Source organism: Ambystoma mexicanum, chromosome 4p (assembly GCF_040938575.1).
Source record: "Ambystoma mexicanum isolate Mex_15411 chromosome 4p, UKY_AmexF1_1, whole genome shotgun sequence".
Lineage (NCBI taxonomy): Eukaryota > Metazoa > Chordata > Amphibia > Caudata > Ambystomatidae > Ambystoma > Ambystoma mexicanum.
In genome coordinates, this window is record NC_090927.1 from 670,184,977 (window position 1) to 670,209,627 (window position 24,651).

Consider the following 24,651-nt stretch of genomic DNA (forward strand, 5'->3'; position numbering starts at 1 on the left):
AGAGAATGTCCAACTCTGGAAGGTCTTCCCCAACAAGCAGCTTCTCAGGCTGATGGGCAAGAGCCTGGGAAGTATAGGTTACACTGGGAAGATGGCCTCTTCTACAGTGAACCAACTGAGTCTGCACCTGGAGACTACAAGCGGCTTGTAGTACCTCAAGAAAACAGACAACAGTTCTTGCAACTGGCCCATGAGATTTCTTTGGCTGGTCACTTGAGTTTCAAGAAGACCAAGGAAAGGCTCTCACTCTACTTTTATTGGCCAAAAATGGGTGCTGAGGTAGATAAGTTTTGCAAGAGCTGCCACACCTGCCAAACTTCTGGTAAGGTTGGTTCCAAGAATGTGGCACCTTTAGTGCCTCTCCCAGTTGTGGGAGTCCCATTTGAGAGGGTAGGGATTGACATTGTTGGTCCCCTTGATCCCCCAACCTCCTCAGGCAACAGGTTTATCCTTGTTGTAGTAGACCATGCTACTAGGTACCCTGAGGCAATTCCTATGAGGACTGTTACAGCTCAGGCTGTGGCTAAGGCCCTCCTTGGTATTTTACCAGGGTTGGGTTTCCTAAGAAAGTAATCTCTGACAGGGGGTCAAATGTTATGTCCCACTACATGAAAGCCATGTGGAAAACCTGTGGAGTTACTAACAAGTTCTCTACCACCTACCACCCTCAGAGAAACGGGTTGGTAGAAAGGTTCAACAGAACCATGAAGACCATGATCGGTGCTTTAGAAGACCCCCTTAAAAGAAAGTGGGACCTTCTATTGCCATGCCTTCTCTTTGCTTATAGAGAAGTCCCTCAGGAGGGAGTAGGTCATTCTCCCTTTGAACTTCTTTATGGCCATCCAGTCAGAGGTCCATTGGCCCTGATTAAGGAGGGGTTGGAGAGTGCTCCTTCCCCCAAGCCAGTCAGAGTGACTGACTATGTGATAGGTCTCCACAGGAGAATGTCACAAATGATGGCAGAAGCTAGTGATAACCTGAAAACTGGACAAGCTTTGGTCAAGCATTGGCATGACCAAAAGGCTAACATGGTTGAGTTCACTCAAGACCAGCTAGTTCTAGTTATGATCCCAACAAGGCAGAGGGCCTTGCAAGATAAATGGATCGTACCATTCAAGGTTGTGGGTAAACCTGGAGAGGTGAACTATCTGGTGGACTTGGGCAATCCCAAGGAGGCTCCGAGAGTCTTCCACACCAACCGACTAAAGGCGTATGTCTCCAGGCCTGAAGTAGGAGCCTTGCTTCTAGCTTCAACAGAAGAGGAAGAAGAGAGTGAAGCTCTCCCTGATCTCCTCAGAGGCTTACCCTTAGATGAAAAGATTGAAGGAGTAAATCTCTCTTCAAATCTGACACCTGAGCAACAAGAAGAGTGCAAATCTATGTTAAATCAGTTTGCCTCTCTGTTCTCACTTTCACCAGGCTTGACCCCTTGGGGACAGCACGATATACTCACTGGTGACTGTCTGCCAGTCAAAAGCAGATGATGTAGAATGTCAGAAAATGTAAGGACCCACATCAAAGGGGAGGTCAAGAAGATGCTTGATCTCGGGGTAATAGAGCCCTCTACTAGTCCATGGTCTAGCCCAGTTGTGTTAGTACCAAAGGCAGGATCCAAAGAATTGAGATTCTGTGTAGACTATAGAGCTCTTAATGCAGTCACTAAGACTGATGCCCACCCTTTGCCAAGGACAGATGAGTTGGTGGATAGACTTGGTTCAGCCAAGTTCCTCAGCACATTTGACCTTACGTCAGGCTATTGGCAAATAGCCCTGACCGACCATGCCAAGGAGAAAACTGCATTTTCTACCCCAGTTGGCTTATACCAATTTAAGGTTACGCCTTTTGGGTTGAAAAATGCACCTGCAACATTCCAAAGGATGGTAAATCAGGTTCTGGCTGGGATGGAGGACTTCTGCATGGCATACTTGGACGACATTGCAGTATTCAGCCAATCCTGGGAAGAGCATGTTAACCACCCAGGACATGTTTTGCAGGCTCTTGGACAGGCCAATCTGACCATAAAGGCAAGTAAATGCCCGATTGGTCAGAGTAAGGTGGTCTACCTTGGGCATGAGGTGGAGAAATAAGGCCTCTGCTCAATAAGATTGAAGCTGTGCAAAATTGGACAACACCTACTACTCAAACCCAGGTGAGAGCCTTCCTAGGCCTCACTGGGTATTACAGGAATTTCATAGAGAACTATGGGACCATAGCTTCTCCACTGAATGCAATCTCCTCTCCAAAATTCCCTAAGAATTGGAATGAGGAGTGCAATCAGGCCTTTGAAAACCAAACCTGCAGAAAGCTCTATGCCAAGCACCAGTATTGAGAGCTCCTGACTATCACCAAACTTTCATTGTGCAGACAGATGCTTCTAATGTAGGTATAGGTGCAGTCCTTAGCCAACTGAATGAGAAAGGTAGGGAGCACCCCATTTGCTTCATCAGCAGAAAGCTGAAGGATCCTGAGACAAGGTGGGCAACTGTTGAAAGAGAATGTTTTGCTATTTTGTGGGCACTGAAGAAGTTTAGGCAATACATTTATGGTTCTACTTTTGTCATTCTGACTGACCACCAACCCTTGAGATGGTTGATGCAAATGAAGGGGGAAAACCCAAAACTACTGAGATGGTCAATCTGCCTGCAAGGGTTTGATTTCACCATTGAGCACAGGTCAGGGTGTCACCACCAAAATGCTGATGGTCTCTCCAGGATGTATGTCATCGACTAGAGGTAAGAGATTCATCCAGGAGTGGATTAAATCCTCCTGTGCCTTAGTCTGGAGGGGGGGGGGGCGAGTGTTAGGAAGAATTCTCTGTTAAGGCTAATTTCCCAAACCTAGTGAGTCCCCCAGCAGCTTTGCTGGATTTTTGGGGTTTATTTTTTTCTCCTGCTAAGAGTGAGACTCTTTTTCTCCCACTCTTAGACATGATTTGAGATATCCTTTGACTTTGGAATGTGTTTTATGGGCTATGGGGTCTTTTACTCCATAGGGCTTCATGTGTTTTTGGTATGTGTGTTGCACAGCACCCTCCGTGCCGTAACACTGGGGTGTCATAGTGACCCCAAAACATAGACTCCGTAGCCTGGGACTGACTACTGTCTCCCAGGGCATGTAAAGTCACCATTGGCTTTACTAGTCCTAAATTGTGAACAGAACCAGTACAAACCATCATATTGTGGGCCTACTGGTAGGGGAAATTCGATTGCCCCTGGGTCTGTTGTTCGAGGGGGCACTGTTCAGTACCCCCTGAGTGAGTTTTGGCTGGTGGCAGTGGATACTACTTTTTATATTCAACCGCGAATATATTCCTATGGGATTTTCCCATTGTTCGAGGCTAATACTTTTTAACATAGCCTCAAACATACCGCCGGTTTATTTATTTAATATTAATTCACCGGTTGGTATTATTTGCCAGAACTCGGTTCCTAAATGGCATTTGTGTTCGCTTCTGTGACTCCAACCCAAGTCGAGCCCTTTGTTCCACTTTTTGGCGGGCATCTCCACAGAAGCCTCCAAAAGTGGTGCCACACTGTCTGGGTACCACAGGGGGTGTGGAAGGGGGTTTAGGCACCCTGGACTGAGTTGCCTCGGCAACTCAAGTCACACTCTTGTGTGATTGGCCCAGTGGTCAGCCTCCCGGCTCACCACTTAGCATGTTTGAGTGACAGCTAGGACTGATGAATGGGGGTTTTCTGCATAAAAGCAGGGCTTTGGGGACTGGGACTTCAGACGTCACCACAGGACCAAAGAATCCGAAGAGGGAGAAGCTGAGCCGACCTGCAACGACGACACCACAGGTGGAGCCCTGCTGAACCGACTCGCCACTTCTTCCAACGACACAGGAGATCTTCATCCCGAAGAGTCTTCTTCCTTTGACTGGTGGGGATAACCAGTTTGCCCGCCTTTTTGCCTTCCCGGATCATCTCGTGGCCGCCTTGCCTGTGCCAAGCACCCCGGCAACCGGGATACCACGTTTTTCCACTACCGCGAATAAAAGGGTAGTACCTTTTAACCGGAGAACTCTGCGGCTGGTTTCTTCCCTGGCAGTGCAACGACCTTCAGCTTTCCTCCACGTCGAGATCATCTCTTCCTCTGGACGACCCCGCGACTTGCATCCACTGCTAGGAACAACTGCCCCTGCTGGAGGATTTTCTCCACTTTCAAGGTACTGTGTCCGCCTGGCCTCCCTCGCAACAGTCTGTGTGGGGTGTCTCGTAAATCCTCAACTTACCACTTGGGTCGGCCCTAGACTGGCTAACTGAACTTTTCTGAGCTGAACCGATTCCTTTTTAAACTCTCTGCAAGACTTTTCAAGCCTTTTAAAGTGTGTGATCTTGGGCGCATTGGTGTCCTACTCTCTCCAAGAGGGAGCCTGGCCTCTGAACTTTTTGCTCACAAGTAGACTTTGACTTTCCTGCCTTGCTGAGTGCTTCTAAAGTATTGTGTTGTGTGCTATTCCTAATTTCTGCCTTTTCCCTCCCTTTTTCTTAACTTATTGGAGTGCCATCTTTAGTTAAGCGCTCACCTCTTTCTGGAAATAAGTAGTGTTCACTAAGACTTGTCTAATAAGGAATAAGGGATGTATATATATTAATAGTGACTGTGTTTTTGAACTTGCTTACAATAATAGTGCTAGAGTGTTTCTAAGTGTGTCTTTAAATAATTATATACTTGATACCAAAGCTCTGGTCAGTATTTGCTTGTGCTACTGTATTTTGGTACCTATCTTGTATACTCTATATACTGTCTAACTCTTCTTGAGAGAAGTCTGGCTGCTCAGCCACAGCAACCAGGTAAATCTGGGTGGTACAGACTGCTACCAATTGGGTTTACTGCCAACACCTGTAGTCTTAAGCCTTTTGCAGTGGTCCCTAAGGGAACTGCACAGGTTTCTGCCTAACAATCGCCTTCAGGGCCCTGTTATCACATTGAAGTTCAAATTGGGTGCCCGATAAGAAGCGGCTGGAACAACTTTAAAGCTCATTACACGGTCAATAGTTCTTTCTCTATCGTAGAGTAGTTTTGCTCTGCTTCTCTGAGCTCTCTCGTAACAATGCAATGGTGTTTTCTTGTGCCCTGTCATTTTGCATTCGGACACCACCCAATGCTTAATTGCTGGCATCTGTAGTCAATATGCTTTTCCTGCTGGGGTGCATGTTTTAGTTGAGGCTTATTCTCTAATACCTACTTGACTGTATTGAATTCTGTTTGATATTTTGTGTCCCACTCAAAAGTGGCATCTTTTTTTGCAAGTTTACTCATGTTCTATGTTGAGCTAGCAACTTTGGGTTTGAATTTGGCATAATATTTTACCATACCCAAAAACGATAGCAGTTGTTCTTTGTTCTTGGGATTGGGTGTATTCTGAAGTCTTTTCTGTGTTCTATTCCTCTGTTATCACATGACCCAGATATTTAATTTCTTCTGTGTATAGTTTTCATTTGGCCTTGCTTAATGTTATTCCAGCTCTGCTAGGTTTTCCATTGCCCAAAGTAATCGTGTCCTTTGTTCTTTTTCGTTGTTCCCATGCATCAATACATCATCCTGAAAATGTCCTATGCCTTTCTCGTCCTGGAACAACCGATAGTCTTTCTGGTGTTCCAAATGTGGTGAGCTTCTTGGATGCAGTCCTATTTGATGATATGCTGATTTTAGGTCCAAAGTAGTTGGATGTTTGGAAAGGGACGTCTGTCTGGAACAAAGCATTTGTTTAACACCCTGAGGTCAGTGTATAGTCTTAGTTTAACATTCAGTTTGTACACTACCATGAGGGGAGACACCCATTCTGCCGATTCTACTTTATCGCTCTTGGTTCTCGACTGATAATAGTTCTAGGTGGACTTAATTGAGCAGGGTGATGGGTATGATTCTGACCTTGTGCAACACCATAACCGATCTGGCTCTGAGTTTAATCATGTACAAATTCTTTTACACATCCCATCTGAACACGGCATGGTCAACTCCTGGCATACACCTGAATCCTCATGTCAGCATTTGACCACCTTAATTCTCAGTCGAAAACGGATTCCTCTGCATTTGGGCCCAGCGTATTCCCAGCCTTTTTTCGTGCGACCAGCTTAGTAATTAAGTACATCCTTTATGGGACACACATTTTTCCTTCTGTGACTTTTGTTTAATGCCAGTTTTGCTTGGAACCACTGAACTAATTTAATGCATTTGACCTTTACGCTACTATTGTAATGCCTTTTTTCAGTAAGCGGTCTGTAGTTCTTGTAGCAGTGTGTACTCCGCACCAGAGTCTACTACCATTTGATATTTATATTTTATTTGCATAGCGCTCCCACACAAGTGTTTCAGAGCGCGACGAGGCAAGGGAGGGGAGCAGGGGAGAACAAAACGGCGATCTTACTAGGCCCTGTGACATTGAGAATGCGCAAGAACATGGGAGATGGAAAGGGGGGGGAGTGCATGTGGGGAGAAGTGAAAAGTGCTAAGCAAAGGAATAAAAATAAATAATTAATATAAAGCAACAAACAATGGTAGTGCAGCCAGCAAGTGGCAAGTGCTAGGTTTAAGGCAACAGACAGGGTGTGTCTGATAAGTGCAGAAAAAGAAAAAGTGGGGGGACTGTAGGGATACAGATACAGGCCCCAGTGCAAGCGATTGCCAGGAAGCAGTGTGAGTGGGTGAGCAGGTACCTGGGCCCGCATGTCAGAGAGTAACCAGGTGCACGATGCCGAGACGGAACAGATCAGCAGGGGAGAGGAGGAGCGAAGGCAGAAGCAAAGAGGAAGGTCTTGAGGTGCTTACGGAACCAGAGATGGTTCTCCTCAAGTTTCAGAGTGGCAGGCAGGAGCGAAGAGCTTGAGAGGGAAGGTATTTGCGGAGGGATAGCTGAACGTATTTTGGACCCAGTCCCCAGATAGCCATGTGGACAATGCAAAGGGTCTTGAATTTAATTTGATCAGCCACTGGGAGCCAGTGGGGAGATTTCAGGGCTGGAGAGATACGATGCGAGGGCTTGAGGCCAAGGACAAGTCTTGCACTCCTGTTCTGGATAAGTTGCAAGGGGCGGAGAGTAGAAGCAAGTAGATTAAGAAAGAGGCTGTTGCAATGCTCCAACTCTTGCAAGTGGCAGCAGAGACACATACACGCTTTCACCAGGTAAGTAGCTTAATAATATGCGAGGCAACTGTTATGGCTCAATTTATCACAAAGCCCCTGGGAACACATACTAATTATGCCCCCCTGCCACTCTATCTTTTCTATCTTTATATTGTTCCATTCTAACAATTTCATACAGAGCTGGTGATGAAATAAGCTTTACAGGCAAACGTCGAAAACAATTTGCCCGGTTTCTTTTTTGTCCTCAAAAGAAATTGGATTAATCCTTCTTTTACCTCATGATCACTATTTTGGAGAGGAAACGCCTCAGCTTAAATGCATGTTACATGTGTTGTAAAATACACTGCTTAAAATCATGTCATCTTTCTTGTGTTTGTGTGTATATATAGTAGCTTTTTGGCACCGTAATGATTTACTGCACACAAATTCAATTACATTAATTAGTTTGGGCTTCTCAGAATAAATATCACAAGTCACTTTCTGTGATTGATATTGTTCATTTTAACCACTCATCTTTTTGCCAGAGTCACCCTCCCGAAACCAATACATGTGCAACAACAAGAACAAAGCGTTATAGACCTAGTCTGAGGGCCACAGTGACAGTTATGAGTCATGAAGAGTAAAATGCCCAAATGCAGTGTGGGCATTTAACCAGGTTTGCGGGCCTTAACTCCTGTTATGGCTGAGAGGAGGATCTATAAAACTATAATGTGCTGCATGGATTTTCTTTTTGAAAAAGGAGTGGCAACTGGGGATCAGGAATCCCCCTCCGGTGGTTTCAGGGAGTTGGCTGAGCTGGTAGGTCGCAAGGAGCTGTATGGGACATGGAAGAAGAGGCAGGCATTATAATACTGTGCCAGGCTGCATGTGCCAGGAGAGGCCCGGAAAAGAATCAGAGCAGCGTGGTCAATCAACACTGGGCTGCGTCTTCCGGTTGTGGGTTAGCAAAGACTTGGTGTAGTGGTAGGGGGCAACCTTGCTTTCAGTTGATTGGCAGGAGGGCAGGAGATGAGTGAAGTTTTCTCTGTGTCTCTGAGGAGCCGCCTGGGCGAGGAGGGGAGTGGTGCTGACGGTAGGGCTCGCAGCCGCACCCCTGCAATGAGAGGGAGCACTGTGTTAAGCCCTGCCGCTGGTGTAGACCAGTGAGTTGCACACTGTTCCCCCATTCATCTTTCTCCGACCTTTACAAGTTTTGCCAGCAATATGGTCTCATCTAGCACGCAGATAGACCAATGAGAGAACATTGCTAACGTTGCCCGGCAGATAACGGCATTACACAAAAAACGCTCTCGGTAGGACTCCTTAGAACTGCAAGATATTATGAAAAACATCTAAATTGCAGCTTTAATCTTAAGCACTTACCAGTTTGTGATTCCTCAAATGAAAATGTATAATCAACAAACACTGACCCAATGGGAACACAACACAGATCTGCCTCTGCATGACACCTCGTGTGTTCATTGTTTAAAATGTTCAAATACATTTCGGATGCTGACAGAATCTAATTACAACAGACTTTCACATTTGATAGCTAATGTAAAATGTCTGAGATGAAAACGCAAGCAATTGAAAATGACACTAACCAGATGGTCTAATAACAATAACTTGCAATGCATACAGTCGTAGTTTGAATTGCCCTACATATATTCATGTTCCTTTTTTCTTCTTTCACTTCTCTCCCTACCCCTTTCTGTTCTTTCTACTACACTCTGACCTTGGACAAATGTGAGGAAATACAGGCCCTTCCTTTCATGAACTTGCATGATAGCAATAGTTTCGTTATCACTCCACTAAATATTCATACACAACATTTGCATGAAACACAATAGGAACCACAAAAATGATACAAAATTTACTTTCTCAGAAACATTGTGCGTTTCATATTTATTGGGACCTACTATGCGCCAAACTAACCTTCTGTACTGGACCACCCACTCCACCAAATCAAACACGACGTAGCCAAGCATATATATGTGGCACTCTACATAGAATTCTCAGGAGGGGAAACCAATTGCAGCTGAAGCACACACCGAATGTACGTGTTTCAGCAAATCGGAGCCAGAACATGCAACTGATGGGAATAATGGCACATCACTCAGGCTGATATGTAATCCTACACATTTGCCATCTACTTCTATACACAACAGATTTTGCACCACTCAGCACCATTAAAGCGGCACCTACTAGCCAAAACTTAAACATTTGGCACATAGATATCTGCTGCTGAAATGTAACCACTTCACCTCCCTATGCCTACTAGTAATGCTTTCTCATTTCAGTACAGTCAAATAATGTTATATTCTCAATTCTAGGGCTTGTGAATCTAAACATGCTATGCAAAGTCTGCGATTTTGTGATTAGTCTGTAGTATTTGTTTGTTTACTTCATACGTAAGAAAGCTCTCGGCATGTGCATGCTTGTCATACTATCCCTATACTACGTGAGCAGGTAGGTACCCATAAGGAAATGATCCCTGAGTCAACGCCCTCACATTGATATTTCTTTCTGCCATTGATCTAGTCGCAGGATTGAGCGCAGTGCCCTTGGAAAATCGGATTTTCAACACCAAGATCAGTCCAGCCCCAAGAGCAGACACTGATTGCGGCGTGAACGGGCGATCGTGCTGGTCCAATGGGAGACATCCATCAGATCCCAGAATACTTTCTTGTGGGTTAACATCGGAACCGTGTATATTCCTAAAGGTGGTGTCTGTTGCAGCAGCCACTTTGTAGTCCATTAATTATCCTTACCTAGATGTCAGCCTCATATCAGGGGATAATACCACACAGTGCATCAAGCACACCCAAATGAAAATATTACTATTGCGCCAACGATGGTTCTTAATGTAAAGAAAATCAAATATACTGCTCACAAAAAACAAGTGGTTTCTCTCGTTACTAGACGGACCAGGGCTTAGCCTTTCCTCTCGAAGAAAGGGTCCAGGCTTTCTTGACAAAAGTTCCTCTTTATAAAACCACAAAAGGTGACACTATGCAAAGTAATGAAGATGCTGGGGATGATTGCATCTTGAATTGATTCATTTGCCAGACTACACCTGAGCACCAATGATCACAAGCATGGTTATGCTTTAGACCGGTGAGCTATCCCCCTAAATTGTACATCCTTCACCATACACGGTCAGGCTTTAGCTTGGAGTTCCATCACCCTAAATTGTACATTCTGCACTGTGCATGATCAGGTTGTGCACTAGATATCACCCTAAATCACACATTGTCATGCTTTAGACAGGAAAACTGCTCCCCTAAATCGCCTATACTGCACCTTGCAGGACCTGGATTTTGACAGAACTATCCCCTAAATTGTGTATGCAATTTCTAACATGCTCAATCTTTATAAATATTTGGTGTTTTGCTGCTTTCCCTACATAGGCATAAATGGGGCACCCTCTTTTTGCTATTGTGTTGAACCTTTCTTGACTTTCGGAGGCAGTTGAAGCCTGTTTCCTCCACTTGCCTTACTAGGCACATCTGTTTGGGTGGTACTGATCAGTCCCTATGGCAATCAGTGATGCGTTTTCCATAGTAAAGTTCTTTGTGTTTATTTATCCTGCGCACGCAATAAACCCTTCCTGAAGAACTGGTTCTGAGAGGTGCCCAAGTGGCCATGCAGGGTTGTCCCTTGCTACTGAGCATTACCCTGAGGATCCCCATTCTGGGCCTAAAACTGGGGACAACTATAAGCCTCCTCCATTACAGGCTAATGCCGATTGAAGACCTTAGGTTCAACCAGAGGGGTAAGACCCGAAAGGCGTCCATGGAGTTCTCCAAAGAGAGTCAGGCGCGCTGTTTCTGGGCCATGCCAAGTTTCTGCCAGGCTGGTAAAGGTGTTGTGGTTAAAAGCGGGCCAGTCTCTGAGGACATCACCAAGTAATGACCCTTTGCGCCACACACTGAGTTAGTAATCATTATCTAATTGTAATACAAAAAATCTCAAAAAGAGACACTAGTCAATTTTCAGTACGCATGGTCTTTACTAGTCAGTCAACATGTGTTTTGACCTTGAAGCGAAGGTGTTTATCAGCGCTTTGATACCATTACAAACGTACATATATGATTAAAAATAATGAAACCAAAATACATTTATACAAAAGATAATACTGTTTGGTCCAATCATAACATTTAACAACCAAAAGCATATACATACGATACAAAATACAAACCAGAAATCGGGCCAGGGATGATTTGTGGGGAAAGAAAAGAAATGCACAAAATGTTTGTTACTAACTTCCTATTGGTAGCATTTTGTTAGTTACATGATACATACTACAAATTATAGTGCTCAACCTACAACGGTATTCGCTCAGAATGCATCAATTTAAACCATTGAAGTTATGTGTCCACAGTATTTATCCATTTTCATGCTTGTGACCCTAAAATGTTTTCACTAATCAATCACCCAACCGGGATGCACCAAAGAGTGTACAAACGTTATATTGATTACCAGTTCATAGTCATTAGTTACCGTTCTAATTGGTAATTTGGACTTTGAATACTCCCAATAAACTTAGTGCATCTTGCTTCCTTTGAACACTGATATGATAACCAGTGATCCTCTTGTAACTTGTCTAAAGATCCAAACAGATGCCACAAAACGCATCCTATTGTGAGTTGCATTCAGGACTCACATCAGCCCTTCACCAAATTCCAAGTGATAGTTGTATACATGGTTCTTACCAGGGGCATTGCTGGGGGGGGGGGCTATAGCCCCTGATCTTTTGGTTGTAGCCCCGGATAGAATCTCAGGAGCTACAGCCAAAAGGCCAGCTAGCCCCCAGTCCCAACAGTTCCAACGTCAGCTTAGCCCCGCGTCTTTTCCAGACCTAGCAACTCCCCTGGTTCTTACCAAATTCATTTGTGCCAAACCATACATTTGAATTGTTCTCTATTTTTCCAAGTATGCTGCTTAATCAATTCTTCAAGGTATATTCCCAGCTCAATAGTTCCTAAAGGTAGTGTACATTACACATAGTCCACTTACTATTCAATTCCTTCATACTACTATTTAACATGTCACATACACACATCTATTTAGGTCTTAAGAGTACTGTTGTACATGGTTCACTCGTTTCTCTAAAATTCAAGAGACACACAAAATCCATAAATCCTAATATGCATTCCATTCAAGAGTCTCATTAGCCCTTCACCAAATACCATGTGATATTGTGTAAGATGATCTTACCTATTTGCTTTGCGCCAAAACATACATTTGAAATATTCTCTACTTTAATAAGTATGCTGCTCATACAATTCTTCAAGGTATAATCCCAGCTAATAGTTCCTAAAGTTGATAAACATAACACATAACCCACTTGCTGTTCAATTCCTTCATAAAACTATTTAATAAATCACATCCACAAATAGCTATTTAAGTCTTAAAAGTACTTGTACACATGTTGTAAAAGGCTGACTTACAAAAAGACTGGTTTATTAGATCCAACCACCTCCGGGGGTCAAAATCACTATGTGGCATGACAGGGTGATATTTTGATTCTGTATCCCATTATGGTCTTGATGATGTCAGACGCACAGTGCCTGACCTCATAGACTATTTGCATAAATCAACATGGCGCTCGTGCACGGTAATGCAGGATGTCCTGATGTGGGTAAATACACTAAAGCGTGTGCGCATAATAATTTTTCCTGATGCAATTGTAAATTTGAATGTCCCAATCTAAATGTGACTTCATCTCTAGCCTCTTACCACAGTATATGTTTAAAGTCCCTGAAAACGACTCTACAGGACTGATCGGCCAACAGCTAAAGGCAGCGGGGTAACAATTATTGCTAAAAACATCCTTAACATCCGAGAAACGCCTAACCCTACCTTCCGCTCAGGCGAATTACTAACCATTAAAATGGCCTTATCTTCTCTGGCTACCTTGAACACTCACCTTATCTACAGACCTCATGGCCCAATCTCCTCATTCAAGGTTGATCTAGCATAGCTCCTTTCTACACTAATACTAAGCCTGGCTCCCAAACCTTACTACTGGGAGACTTCAACTTGGGCATTAACGACCCAAAAGACATCCGTGCTTTAGATCTGGCTAACACCATCACTGCATTAGGTTACACACCGGATTAACAGCCCCACACACATCAAAAGTCATACACTTGACTGGCTAGCGGATCACAATTGCAACACTAACATAACCTCTAACTTCCCAATGTCTTTGGTCTGACCACCATATCATCACATTTAATATCGACAAACTCTATGATGGACATTCCCATTCGCATGGCATCAGCTGCCTTATCCAGAAATTCTCGCAGCATCACTGTCAATATTATGCCTCTTCTACTCCCCATTACGGTGCACCACGACTAGTGGATTAATGATCCTGCAGCCATGGTCGACCTATACAACCATACGGTCCAAACAGCCATTGACAAGGTAACGCCCCTTATGTATGGCTTGCCTGGGAAAGAAGGAATGTTGTGATGTCATGTGGAGTGTTGATGCTTGAGTGATGGAATGTGTGGGTGAAGGTTCTAGCCTGGTCAGTTGGTTAGCCCTCTGCCTGGGTGATGGGCCGCCAGTGTTTTATGTCCTTTATGTAACTTGAATGTAACTTAAGAAACTGCTAGGTTTATTACATGCTACCTATGAAGCATGTAATAAACCTAGCAAATCCACCTAAGAAGGCTGGGACCTGCTTTGTTTGGTTGGCGACGAGCTGGTCTTTAAAAGAAGAAGCTACGTGTGAAAAAGCTTGGTACCCTGCTGCGGGGGGTGCAGGAAGGAGGAGAGGACAACACTGCCCCCAAATCAAGTAAGGCCCATCACCCAGGGCGGAAAAAGGGGGAGGTGAAGTGCAGACTCTAGGTGCTCTAATGGGAAGGGCTCTCAACTGGAAGATTTTGCTGCCCATACACTGTAAGAAGAGCTGAGTCCTGGGTCTGGAAGGGGATGGTGACCCATCTGAAATTGCCTCATCAGTAGGGGGAAGGGCATAGCTGAGTCCCATAAGTCGGAGAGGGGGCAGTGTATGCCTACAAAGTGAGCAACAGTGTTTGTTGACTGAACTATTGTGGCATAGCTCCAATTGAATGTACTGCCAAGGGAATAAACTGCCATTGCAAGGGCTAAGAGTAACAGAAGTCTATTGTGGAGCTGAAACTCCGGGATGCGACTTGATAGGAATTTAATGTGCCCTGGATAAGCGTACCGCATGCGCAGGATGTTTGTGCTTAACACTGTAAGTGCGTAGTATGGTGCTGGATGACAGTTGGGAGATACTTGATCAGCGCTTGCCCAAAGTCTGTCTACATATGGTGACATAGGCAAGCTCTTCAGAGAGTCGGCGGAGGTGTAGAATGCCACAGCATTGTAACGCTTTTACCTGCAGTGAGAGAGAAGTATGTGGAGCAAGGGACCCAAAGACTTTCCAGGCGTGCCCGGGAAGTGAGGTGACGTCGGTTTGGGCTTTGTATGCTCTACGAACTTACTGCTGCTAGTTGGCTAATGAATGGGAGGCAACTGTGCACGTCGATCTGTGGAGCTAACCAAGACTGTTAAAGGTATCATACCAATGTCTTGTGCACGGCTGGTGAGAGGAGGAAGACTCGGCCCTCCTGTGATTTGACGGCAGGGAATGGGGAAGTGCTGAGTATTGTGGACTAATTCAACGCAGCGTATCCTTTTAACAGACTGCTATGGCAATGATTAAGTTGGTTGTGGGAACAGCATTAGATCCATGTGTTTTGGGTTTGTATTGCCTGTATTCTCCATATGTTTGCTGGATGGTAATGGAAAACAGTAATAAACGCGGGATGATACGTGATGTTCAAGGGTTCAGCCTAACGCTCTTTGAAAGCAGCACTTGGGGGTGTGACGGGCTGTGGTCTCTTAGCAAAGAACAAATGGTTTGGCAGTTATACATGGTAGTACTGCATGTATGGGTCTGGATGGGTGTGTCTGCAAGTAGTTGTGTGATTGTCCTTATTGTTTTCCAAGATGTAACTGTCTTGAGGATTTGCAGCTTGTACGTTGCCAGGAGGCAACATGAACTTTAGGATTGGATTTGGATTTGGATTGGGGCTCATTACATCTATGGTGTACAAGCTAGAATTAACGTGTTTGAGGATTTTCAGCCTTTTAGGTAGTTTCAACGCGACATAGACTTTTAGCAGTAAACAAATGTCTGGTGTGGTGCAAGGTGTAATGTCAAGTATAGTACCATATACATGAGAATGTAACCTTTCTGAGGCTTTGCAGGGGGCGCGTGCAAGGATGCTACATGGACATTTAGCGTATGACATCTGGTGTCATGGAGTAGGTATTTCAAACGGTAAATGTTCAGTTTACATCAAAACTCCACATGACATCACACCATTCCTTCTTTCCCAGGCAAGCCCTACTCAACACATCTCCCCCCTTTACCTTAGCAAACCACACACACACTGAGCAATACACAACACAAATGAAGCGGGTCCCAGCCTCCTTAGGTTGACTCGCTAGGTTTATTACATGCTTCATAGGTATCTTTACAAGCAGTTTCTTAAGTTACATTCAAGTTACATAAAGGGCATAAAACACTAGCGGCCCATCACCCAGGCAGAGGGCTAACTATCTGACCAGGCTAGAACCTTCACCTACGCAGCCTTGCATAAAGCCATACCTCTAGCCCACCTCAACACATGGTATACTCCTAACCCCAAAACCCTGCGTAGCTCTAACAGAACCGCAGAGACTAACTGGAAAAGATTCCCAGCCGAACTTAACAAAGCAGCCTTCGCTGGGGCATCTAAAAATTATAAACAAGCCATCCTCCAATCGAAAAGCATCACGTACAACGAAGGAATCACAAATGCTAAATCAGGGACTAAGGAAACTCAACTTCTTAAGAGAACTTTAGCCGCCAGTACCTCCACCAGAAGACTGCCTTAAAGATGCGAGTTGGTGTTCTGCCATTCAAAAAGCACTCTCTGATAAAATAGCCCTCCTTCGATCCAAAATCGAAACCACAAAAATCTACCTTAATCCTTCACAACTCCAGCAGACTCTGAGTCCCACGAGTCATAAAACCAGCATACATTTGGAATTCACTCTTGTCTCAAATGCAGAGATCCAGAAAATCATATCCAGCCTCAAACCTTCAAAATGCCAAGGTGACATATGCCTAGCTTCACTGATTAAAGAATGTGCACCCGAACTGACACCTCTTATCAACGTCTCGTTTGAAAGCAGCACTGTCCCTACGAACCTTAAAGACGCGGGGGTCCTTCCCTTATTGAAAAAATCGACTCTCGACCCTAACATACCTACTATCCACCTATAACCACTCTGCCCTTCCTCCTCCAAATTCTGGACAGAGTAGCGTATCTCCAGATCCAAAACTATCTGGAACAATGGCAATCTAGCCCTCCTCCTCCTGTTAGACCGCTCTGCAGCGTTTGACCTAGGCAACCACAATATTCTCAGCAATCACCTAGCTTCAGCAGCATACTTCTTATCTTAAGCCATTCAGTGGATACACTCCTTCCTCATTGACAGAACCACAATTTTTCTCACCCATCTCTGCAGCTCCGCCCGCACTCGTTACATGCGGCGTTCCCCAAGGCTCTTGTGTCTAACCGACAATCTATAATATATTTATGAAACCTCTGTCCGACCGTCTGGACGATCTGGTTGTCACCTATACTTATTACGCAGATGACACTCCAATTCTTATACCCATCTTTGGCTCACAAGACACTGACTCTGAAATCAATCAATACAATCTATCAAACTATCCAGGCCTGGATGACCCAGCATGGATTATGCCTAAATGATGAAAAGACGGAACTTCTCATCGGCTCGCAATACCGGTTGAACAAACTTGAGGACTCCTACAAATCATTCAATATTGACGGCCACATTATCAAGGTGTCTAAGCAAGTAAAAACACTGGGCTTCTACCTCGACGCAACCCTCATCCTAACCAAACAAGTCAATGCCACAGCATCGGCTGCAGCCAACGCGTCCAAGCTCATTAATGCCTGCAGACCCTTCCTAATACCCGACAGCTGTATCACTCTAGCTAGAGTCCTCATCCTTTGCATATTAGACTACTCTATGCTGGTAACAAAAACAACAATATAAAAAACTACAGGTGATCCAAAATAACGCCCTAAGAGCAGCGCTACATAAGACTCATATCGCCCTGATTAGACGCAACACACAATGGCTCCCCGTCCAAGAGTGTATACTGTTCCAAACTCTTTCTATGACCCACAAATTCCTACATAAGTCCTGGAAGACAAATTAACCATAAACCAACCCAATAAAGCAACCCCATAGGCCCACACGCTCAACTTATTTGCACCTACTCTCCATCCCATGTTTTAAGCTTCAGAAATCCGCAGGCAGTAGCTTCCCTGTGGTAGCTGCCAAACAGTAGAACACCTTACCAATTACACTAAGGTCAGAAGCCTCCTTCAAAACTGTTGCCAGACATTTCATTAAAGATTTCTCTATTTACAAATGCTCATTGCATTACATGATCCAAATTGGAACAATTTATCCTTCGTTTGATGATCCATGCATGTATACATATTACCTTGATTACATTCTCAAAGCATTCCAAAAGAAGTAACGTCCGGGACAAACACAAAGAATATAAGTGTATGTAAGTGTAGATGATTCAAACTTGATTTATAGTATAATGGTCTAATAAGTGTATACCTGTTTCTTATTAGAACTATTAATTTGTGATGGAGTCTTCCCTATAATTTATTTTTAATTTTTTCATTTATAAAGCGTGCTTGCAGCCCAAGGGCATCAAGGCACTGTAACAAGAAGATTACTTAGTTACAAGGTCAGAACATGTGTTACGTACAGATGAAGTAATTATGTGAGGCGTACCAGTATTACATGCAAGACATTACTATACATTGGGTGTTCCAGGGACAAGGCATCGGCAGGTTCAAACAAACGGCAGGGTTTTGATTGCTTTGATTGCTTTGCGGAAGGCTATGTGGAATGTTATTCCTCTAAGATGAGGGGGCAGGGAGTTCCACTGAGTAGCAGTGATGAATGGGAAGCTGGAACCACCCGCTCTTCCTCGCATGACCTTGGCCACTGTGAGTAAATTGATGTTGGGGTTTCTGGTTGGTCTGCCTGAGGATGATCTGGTAATTCTTTGTGATAGGTGTTGGGGGCTGCGTGGGTAATGCATTTGTGTGTAAGGGCCAGGGTTTTAAAGATGACACGTTCTTTTATGGGAAGCCAGTGAGCTTGTTTCCTGGCAGCTGATATGTGGTTTCTCCTGGGGAAGCTGGTGGCTGCATGGAGTGCATTATTTTTGACGGTTTGGAGTTTTTCGATATTTTTTGTAGAGGTGCCAACAGAGGACGTTGCAGTAGTCAAGGCGGGTGCCAGTTATAGCTGTGGCTATGGTGAGGCAGTATTGCTTAGTCAGGCATGGTCTAGCTGCATTAAGCAACCTAGAGTGGTATGCTGCAGCGGACGCAATATCGTTTACCTTTCTAGTCATGGACGGGTTGGAGTCCAGGTAAACTCTGAGGGTTTTGACGGCCTGGGAGACTGTGATTTGGGTGTTGTCAACGCGGAAGACTCGGTATTGGTTGTCAAGTTTCTTTAATGTTTCAATTGATCCAATTAGGAGTAGCTCTGTTTTCTCTTCATCTAGGCACAGCCAGTTCACTGCCATTCAGGTTTTGATGGTGGAGTAGGCGGCATTGAGGGTTTTAGTGTCGGACTCCTAGTCACCGGACAAGGGCAAGAGGACTTGTGTGTCGTCGGCATAGTTCGTATAGTGAGTCAAAGATGTTCAACAGTGGTGTAGTGAAGATGTTATATCAAGTAGGGGATATGTATGAGCTCTGTGGTACTCCACACTGGATAATGTCGGGATGCGCGCTGGCTTGGTCTGAAAATGATCACCTCTTACATCTTTATCAGGGACCCCATCTCATGATCGGAATTAAGCCCTTTATGGACAGTTCTATATTTACATATTATTTTGGCTTCCATCCTTCGAACATATTCTACAAACATTGGGGTATTTGAACTATTGAAGACATCCATTGTGCATACTAAAGCTCCAACAATAAGGAATGTTTTGAGTCCATCATTCCTCCAACCAACAAACTCCTAAAACATGATTACACCATAATTTGTGGATTTCACAAATGTCGCACATGATACATGTGCCAATACACCTAGGAATGCAACAGTTTGAATATCAATATTGATGAAGGGTTGAAAATAACAGATTTCATACATTGCAGAGCCAAACTTGTGGTGTATAGCATTGTCTGTCTGTGCGTCTAGTTTATATTGGGAGCACGATATGTGAACTCCGAATAAGAATTAGAGAGCACTCAAATGCTTTGCGTAAAGAGGATTCCTAAGTTACCATTATCTGTCCATTGGCAGGAATGTCGGCAAATGGACAACAAGGCAGGAATATGATTAATTGGATTGAGAGCAATACAAAGAGACCCCAGAGGTGGGAGACAGAGAAAATATGCTTTGAAAGAAGGAAGCCTAAATAATATGCAAAAAGGGTATGTTCTGATAAACTGAAAAAGGCAGTAGTATGCAACGTCAAGACTATCATGGGCACCGAAAGAGATGCATGGAATGTTTGTTGAAGGAAACGTGGAAGATTTGCTAGAACAAAAGGTGCTGTTGCAAAAGGAATAAACCCTCGGTGCAAAAGGAGGTTGCTAGAGCATATGAAAAACGCCCTCTCTTTTTCTCGCATGTCGTGGTTTTTAGTACTTTCACAATGTACTTAAGTAAACTGTATACTGATTTGGTATGTTCTTTTAATTTATTCAGTTTTATTTATTGCTATTATACTAAAATGGTAAGGTCGTTTTCCATGTCCTTTATCTTGTTCTCACAAAATGCTTGTAGAGCCGAACAAGTGAAATAAATTCCCTTCTTTGTTTTCCTGGATTGTGTCTCATTTGAATGATATAACAAGTTGTTAGAAATTACGCACAAAAGATGCTAGTCTAATGTAGATTATTTACTATGTCATGACCTAAATTCGTTTTTTGTGTGGCTTTTAGTGTCCCAGGAAATTGCCTCTCCAGGGTTAGTGCCAAGACCATCTTACTCATCTTTGGCTATTTATGAGAGGCACACTCCTTCCCTTTTCCTCTACCAGTGCTTCATGTTTCTCTTTTTATGCTTTTCATTGGCTAGGGCCTCAGCCTTTTCTGTCTGCACTTTTTTCTATGGCTAGAGCTTCTACCTTTTCTTTCTCCACTCCCTTTCTGGCCAAAGCTTTGGGCCTTTTATGCTGCCGCCTTTCCAATAGCTACAGCCTCTTCGACTGGCTACAGCCTATGCCTGTTCACCCTCTGACTTTCAGCTCTGTCTCTCAGGCCCATCGCACCTTTTTTTTTACTCCATGTTCTCCTCTTCCACCTGCCACTCCTCATTGACCTTTCTTTCTCTCTGCCTCCACACTTTGGGTTTTTTCCTTTCTTGCAACTTTCCTCCACTCCATCTGGTTTCTTTCTTTTCATCTTCCTCCACTCTCTGGGTTTTAAAGTTTGCCTCGCTCCTTGTATGGTCAAGCTTTCTACCCCACAATGTCTTCCTCCATAGCTAATGGTTCCGCAGGTCTCATATTACAACTCATCAACTTTGCACTGAATATCTTCTCCCTAAGTGACTAGAAAGGTTAGTTGTTCTGTGTGAGCTTGCTCATTAACATTGTTTATCGTAAAGCCTTTTGGACAGAAGTCTTTAAATAGGTTATCTGCCATTGTGGTTTTCTTTTGTCTGTGGAGCTGCAACCTGTTGTGATAGTGCTTCTGTTCTGGCTCTCCCCCTCCTGCTGCTGGACTTCCATTTACTGGAGCTCAGGTGATTTGTCTGCTGTACTTGAAAAGTTAGTAGGTTTGCAATGAAGTACTTTTGTTTAACTGGTCGTTTAGGAACATGTTTCTCCTATACTCTGTGTTGTGTGGGTGTTTATCCCACTACTTTTGGTGGCACTATTGGCCACAAGACCCTTTCACTACGACTCCATAAAGTGTGTGGAAGACATGGGGTCCTCCCTTTATTTGGTTCTTGCACAGGTGCAACGTACTTCTCAGTCATCCTGAGTGTTCAGTGGGTGTGGGGTTCCAGTGTGCCATAAATGTTTTCCTCTTCAGGTTGGTGAAGGTGTTTTCGTAGTGTGATTAGGTGATTTCTTTTTCTTCATTCCCTTCAATCTTTTGATCTTTCCCAGATCGGCTTTGGGTTTTCTCTTTGTGGGGGGAGGAGTTCTCTTGAGATGTAGTTCTTATTTGTTTGGTGTTTGAAAATTCCTTAGAGTATTTTTTTTTTAAGAATCCTCATACTGTTGGCTTTGAAGGCCTGGTGATATGACTCCCAATTGGGCATGATATGTATAGCACCCTCTGTGCTTGGATTAAGTATTTCTCTTCTAGTTAAGTCTATGAGTAAGTCATTGTCTTATTTGTCATGTTTGTTTGCTATTTCCATTTCGTTCTAGAAGATCTGGCAGACCTATGTGTATTCCCTGCAGATGTGCAATCCACCTTGTCCAACTTTATACTCCTATATTTGATGTATAATTTTCTTTGCCTCAAACCCTCATAGAAACCTCTTTTGTTAAGGGATTCCACCATGACAGTGTTATCCCCTCGGGACCACCTATTGTTTTTTTTCTTTCTTTCTGCATGGTATCTATAGACTGCACTCATTCCTTAAACTAGCTGTCATTAATAGCTGTTCTTCACTTAGAAGTTTCTTTGAATTAAGTCTTTAGTTTCATGGGGAAGGCCACTAGACTTGTGTCTTTGGATTTGATTGTAGGGGGCAGTGGCATGTTGATTCTTGACATCTGTTTATTTATTCTCAAATGTTCTTCTTTTTCCCCTGTGCATATGGTTTCCGATTTTACGTCGTTCTTCCTACTTTGACTTTTTTTAAAACATTTTTTACTGGAGCCTCTGAGTACCAGCTTCATCTCAGCAAGACTTACTTGAACGTGTTGTCACCTTACAGCTTCAACATTTCCTAGAAACACATCACATTCTTGAAACTTATCAATCCGGATTCAGCGCTTGTGACAGTCTAGGACGACCTACTAAAGACTACCGATGAGGGTGAGGTCAGCATGCTTGTCATGCTGGACCTATCGGCAGCATTCGATACGTTTAACTTTGACATTCTTGTCTCCAGACTATCCTCAGTCGCCTTGGTGTCGAATGATGCATTGAAATGGTTTCACTCCTTACAAACTAACCGCTCTCAGTAGTTTAAACTTGGTGCTTTTGTCTCAGATTAATTACCTGTTCATTGTGGGGTGCCTCAAGGCTCGTCCCTCTCCCCACTGTTTAATTTTTATATGCGTCCACTTTTAAGCATCTTTTCTTATTACCAACTCCACTCAGACGCAAATGACACTCAAATCTATGTTCGGCTAATTCAACCAGCTGAAGCCATTACTGGAGTCTTGGACTGTGTCAATCAAATAAAAACCTAGATGCTCGAAAATAATCTAGGATAAATGGAGCCAATCTGCTACAAATAGTTCCTTATCCAGCTCTCTTTGGTGCTCCGGTTAAATTTTCTTCGAAAATTAAGAACTTCGAATGCATCTGTCAAACAGAATTAAACTACATTCCCCATGTTAAACAAATTGTTAAAGCTGATTTTTTTCAATTCAAACTTTTGAAGCTTTTGTTGCCTCTAATTGCAATTGATGATCGTCCCATGGTAGTCGGTGCACTTGTTAATACGAGGCTAGATTATTGTAATGCCCTACTTTTGGGCAACCCTAAATATCAACTGCAGCGATTACAGGTTGTTCAGAACTCAGCAGTTAGACACATTTTCTCTGTACCTAGACATTTTCCATCTGTCATTACCGTCAGACTTCTTTGGCTCTCGGTACAGCAGAGGATATTCTTTAAGGTTCTCTGGCTGGTGTTTAAGTGCATCCATGGCCTTGCCCCAGTTTACCTGACTGTCAAAATCAGGAAATATTGCCCTACTCGGTCCCTTCGCTCATCGGGACAAGCCCTGCTGTTAGTTCATGCTCCTAGATTAACCCTATTGTGTGAGAGGAGGTTTTCCTCCATAGGAAACTCTCTGGAACTCGCTTCCTCCGGACCTGTGTAACTGTTTCAATAATTATCTTCAGAAAAGGCCATAAACATACCTCTTTATATAGTTGTTTAATTTGTCTTTTAAATCTAAATTGTTGTTCCACCTGCGCCCAGATGCAGTTTCTGCTTGGCTCCCTTAGGATGTGCGTGTTACAAATATACAATGCAATACAATACTTACCCTAGCTCCATGAATCGGAAGTGCTGCCATTTATACAAATAGTGTAAACATCGTTTGGGTTTTAGCTTCAACATTAGATATTGATCTGCCTTCCATGTAACACCCCCCCCTTCATTTTGTAAACAGCTTTGGTCCTATGTGTATAACACAAGCTCGGTTTTACCAGTGTGTTGGGTGTCATCTATTTAGTGTGTTTTGGGGTTATTTTTAATACTTTTTCTGTGCCCTTACCCTACTTTTGTATTTTTAGAGTAAATTCGTTCTTGTGGCACCCTTATAGGTGGACTTTTACACTGTGCTTTCAAAGTTCCTACGTTATTCCATTTGTATATTTGCTCTTCTGTGGTGGGTTTTGGTATTATTTTCATTATGTTGCATAGTGCTTGCCTTTCTTCTAAAACATGCGTATTGCAGCCTCTCTGCATTTAGTAACTGAAGGTCTACATTGATCTTAAAGAGATGACTTAGTCTGTCTTTCCATTTCTCCTGCCTCTTCATCTACTCTACCCTCCCCACACCTTCTTCCTCTCTGTATTGCTTTCCCTTCCCCTGTTATTTCTTCCTTCCTTGTTCTGCCTCTCTCTTTCTCTTACTCTCACTCAATGTTCTTCTTCTTACCACCTTCCTCTCTACATAGCTCCCCATCTCAGTACTCTCCCCACTGACACTCCTTTTCTCTCTCTAACCCTCACTATCTCTCTCTCTCTCTCGTCTGCTCTCCCTTCTCTTGTCTTTCTCTTCTCCCCCCACAAAGCAGAATAACAATTACATGAGGGTTGTCAATGTGGAAAGCTTCCCTACCCAGTGCCTCTGCTAATACCCTTATTCTGGGGTAAATACCATTTGTAAAGGAATACCAAGAGTAGTACTTAGAAAATATTCTTTAGAGAAAATGATCAGTGGCCCCAGTACTGGCCATTTGTGGTACTAAACTATTTGAATGCAGCTGGTATGAGACCACATCATAGCCAAGAAATGAAAGCACTGTCCAAGCGAAGTATAAACCGTTATGCGTGTTTCTACATAATATTTCCCGTATTGAAAAAAGTGCTTCTCAGCAACTACTTCTATCATAAAATTATTGCCTTTTCATTTTTTAGTTGCAATCCAAGTAGTGTGTATAATTTGTTGGTAACATTTCCATTTTAGGTTTGCTTTTCCTATGTTGATGTTTTTTCATTGTTCTCCTGTTGCAAATTGTCTCAGTTTAATGTGATTTTGCTTTCTTTTAAGTTTTGCATAATGGTTCTATGGTCACATAGGTTTCCGTGG

The 24,651-nt window shown here is 43.5% G+C and overlaps 1 protein-coding gene across 9 annotated transcripts in view; it reads left to right on the plus strand.

Moving 5' to 3' along the window:
• FAM135A (family with sequence similarity 135 member A) overlaps window positions 1–24,651 on the plus strand; it is a 1,883,908-nt gene that overhangs the window by 881,019 nt on the left and 978,238 nt on the right. The gene's annotated exons all lie outside the window — the stretch shown is intronic.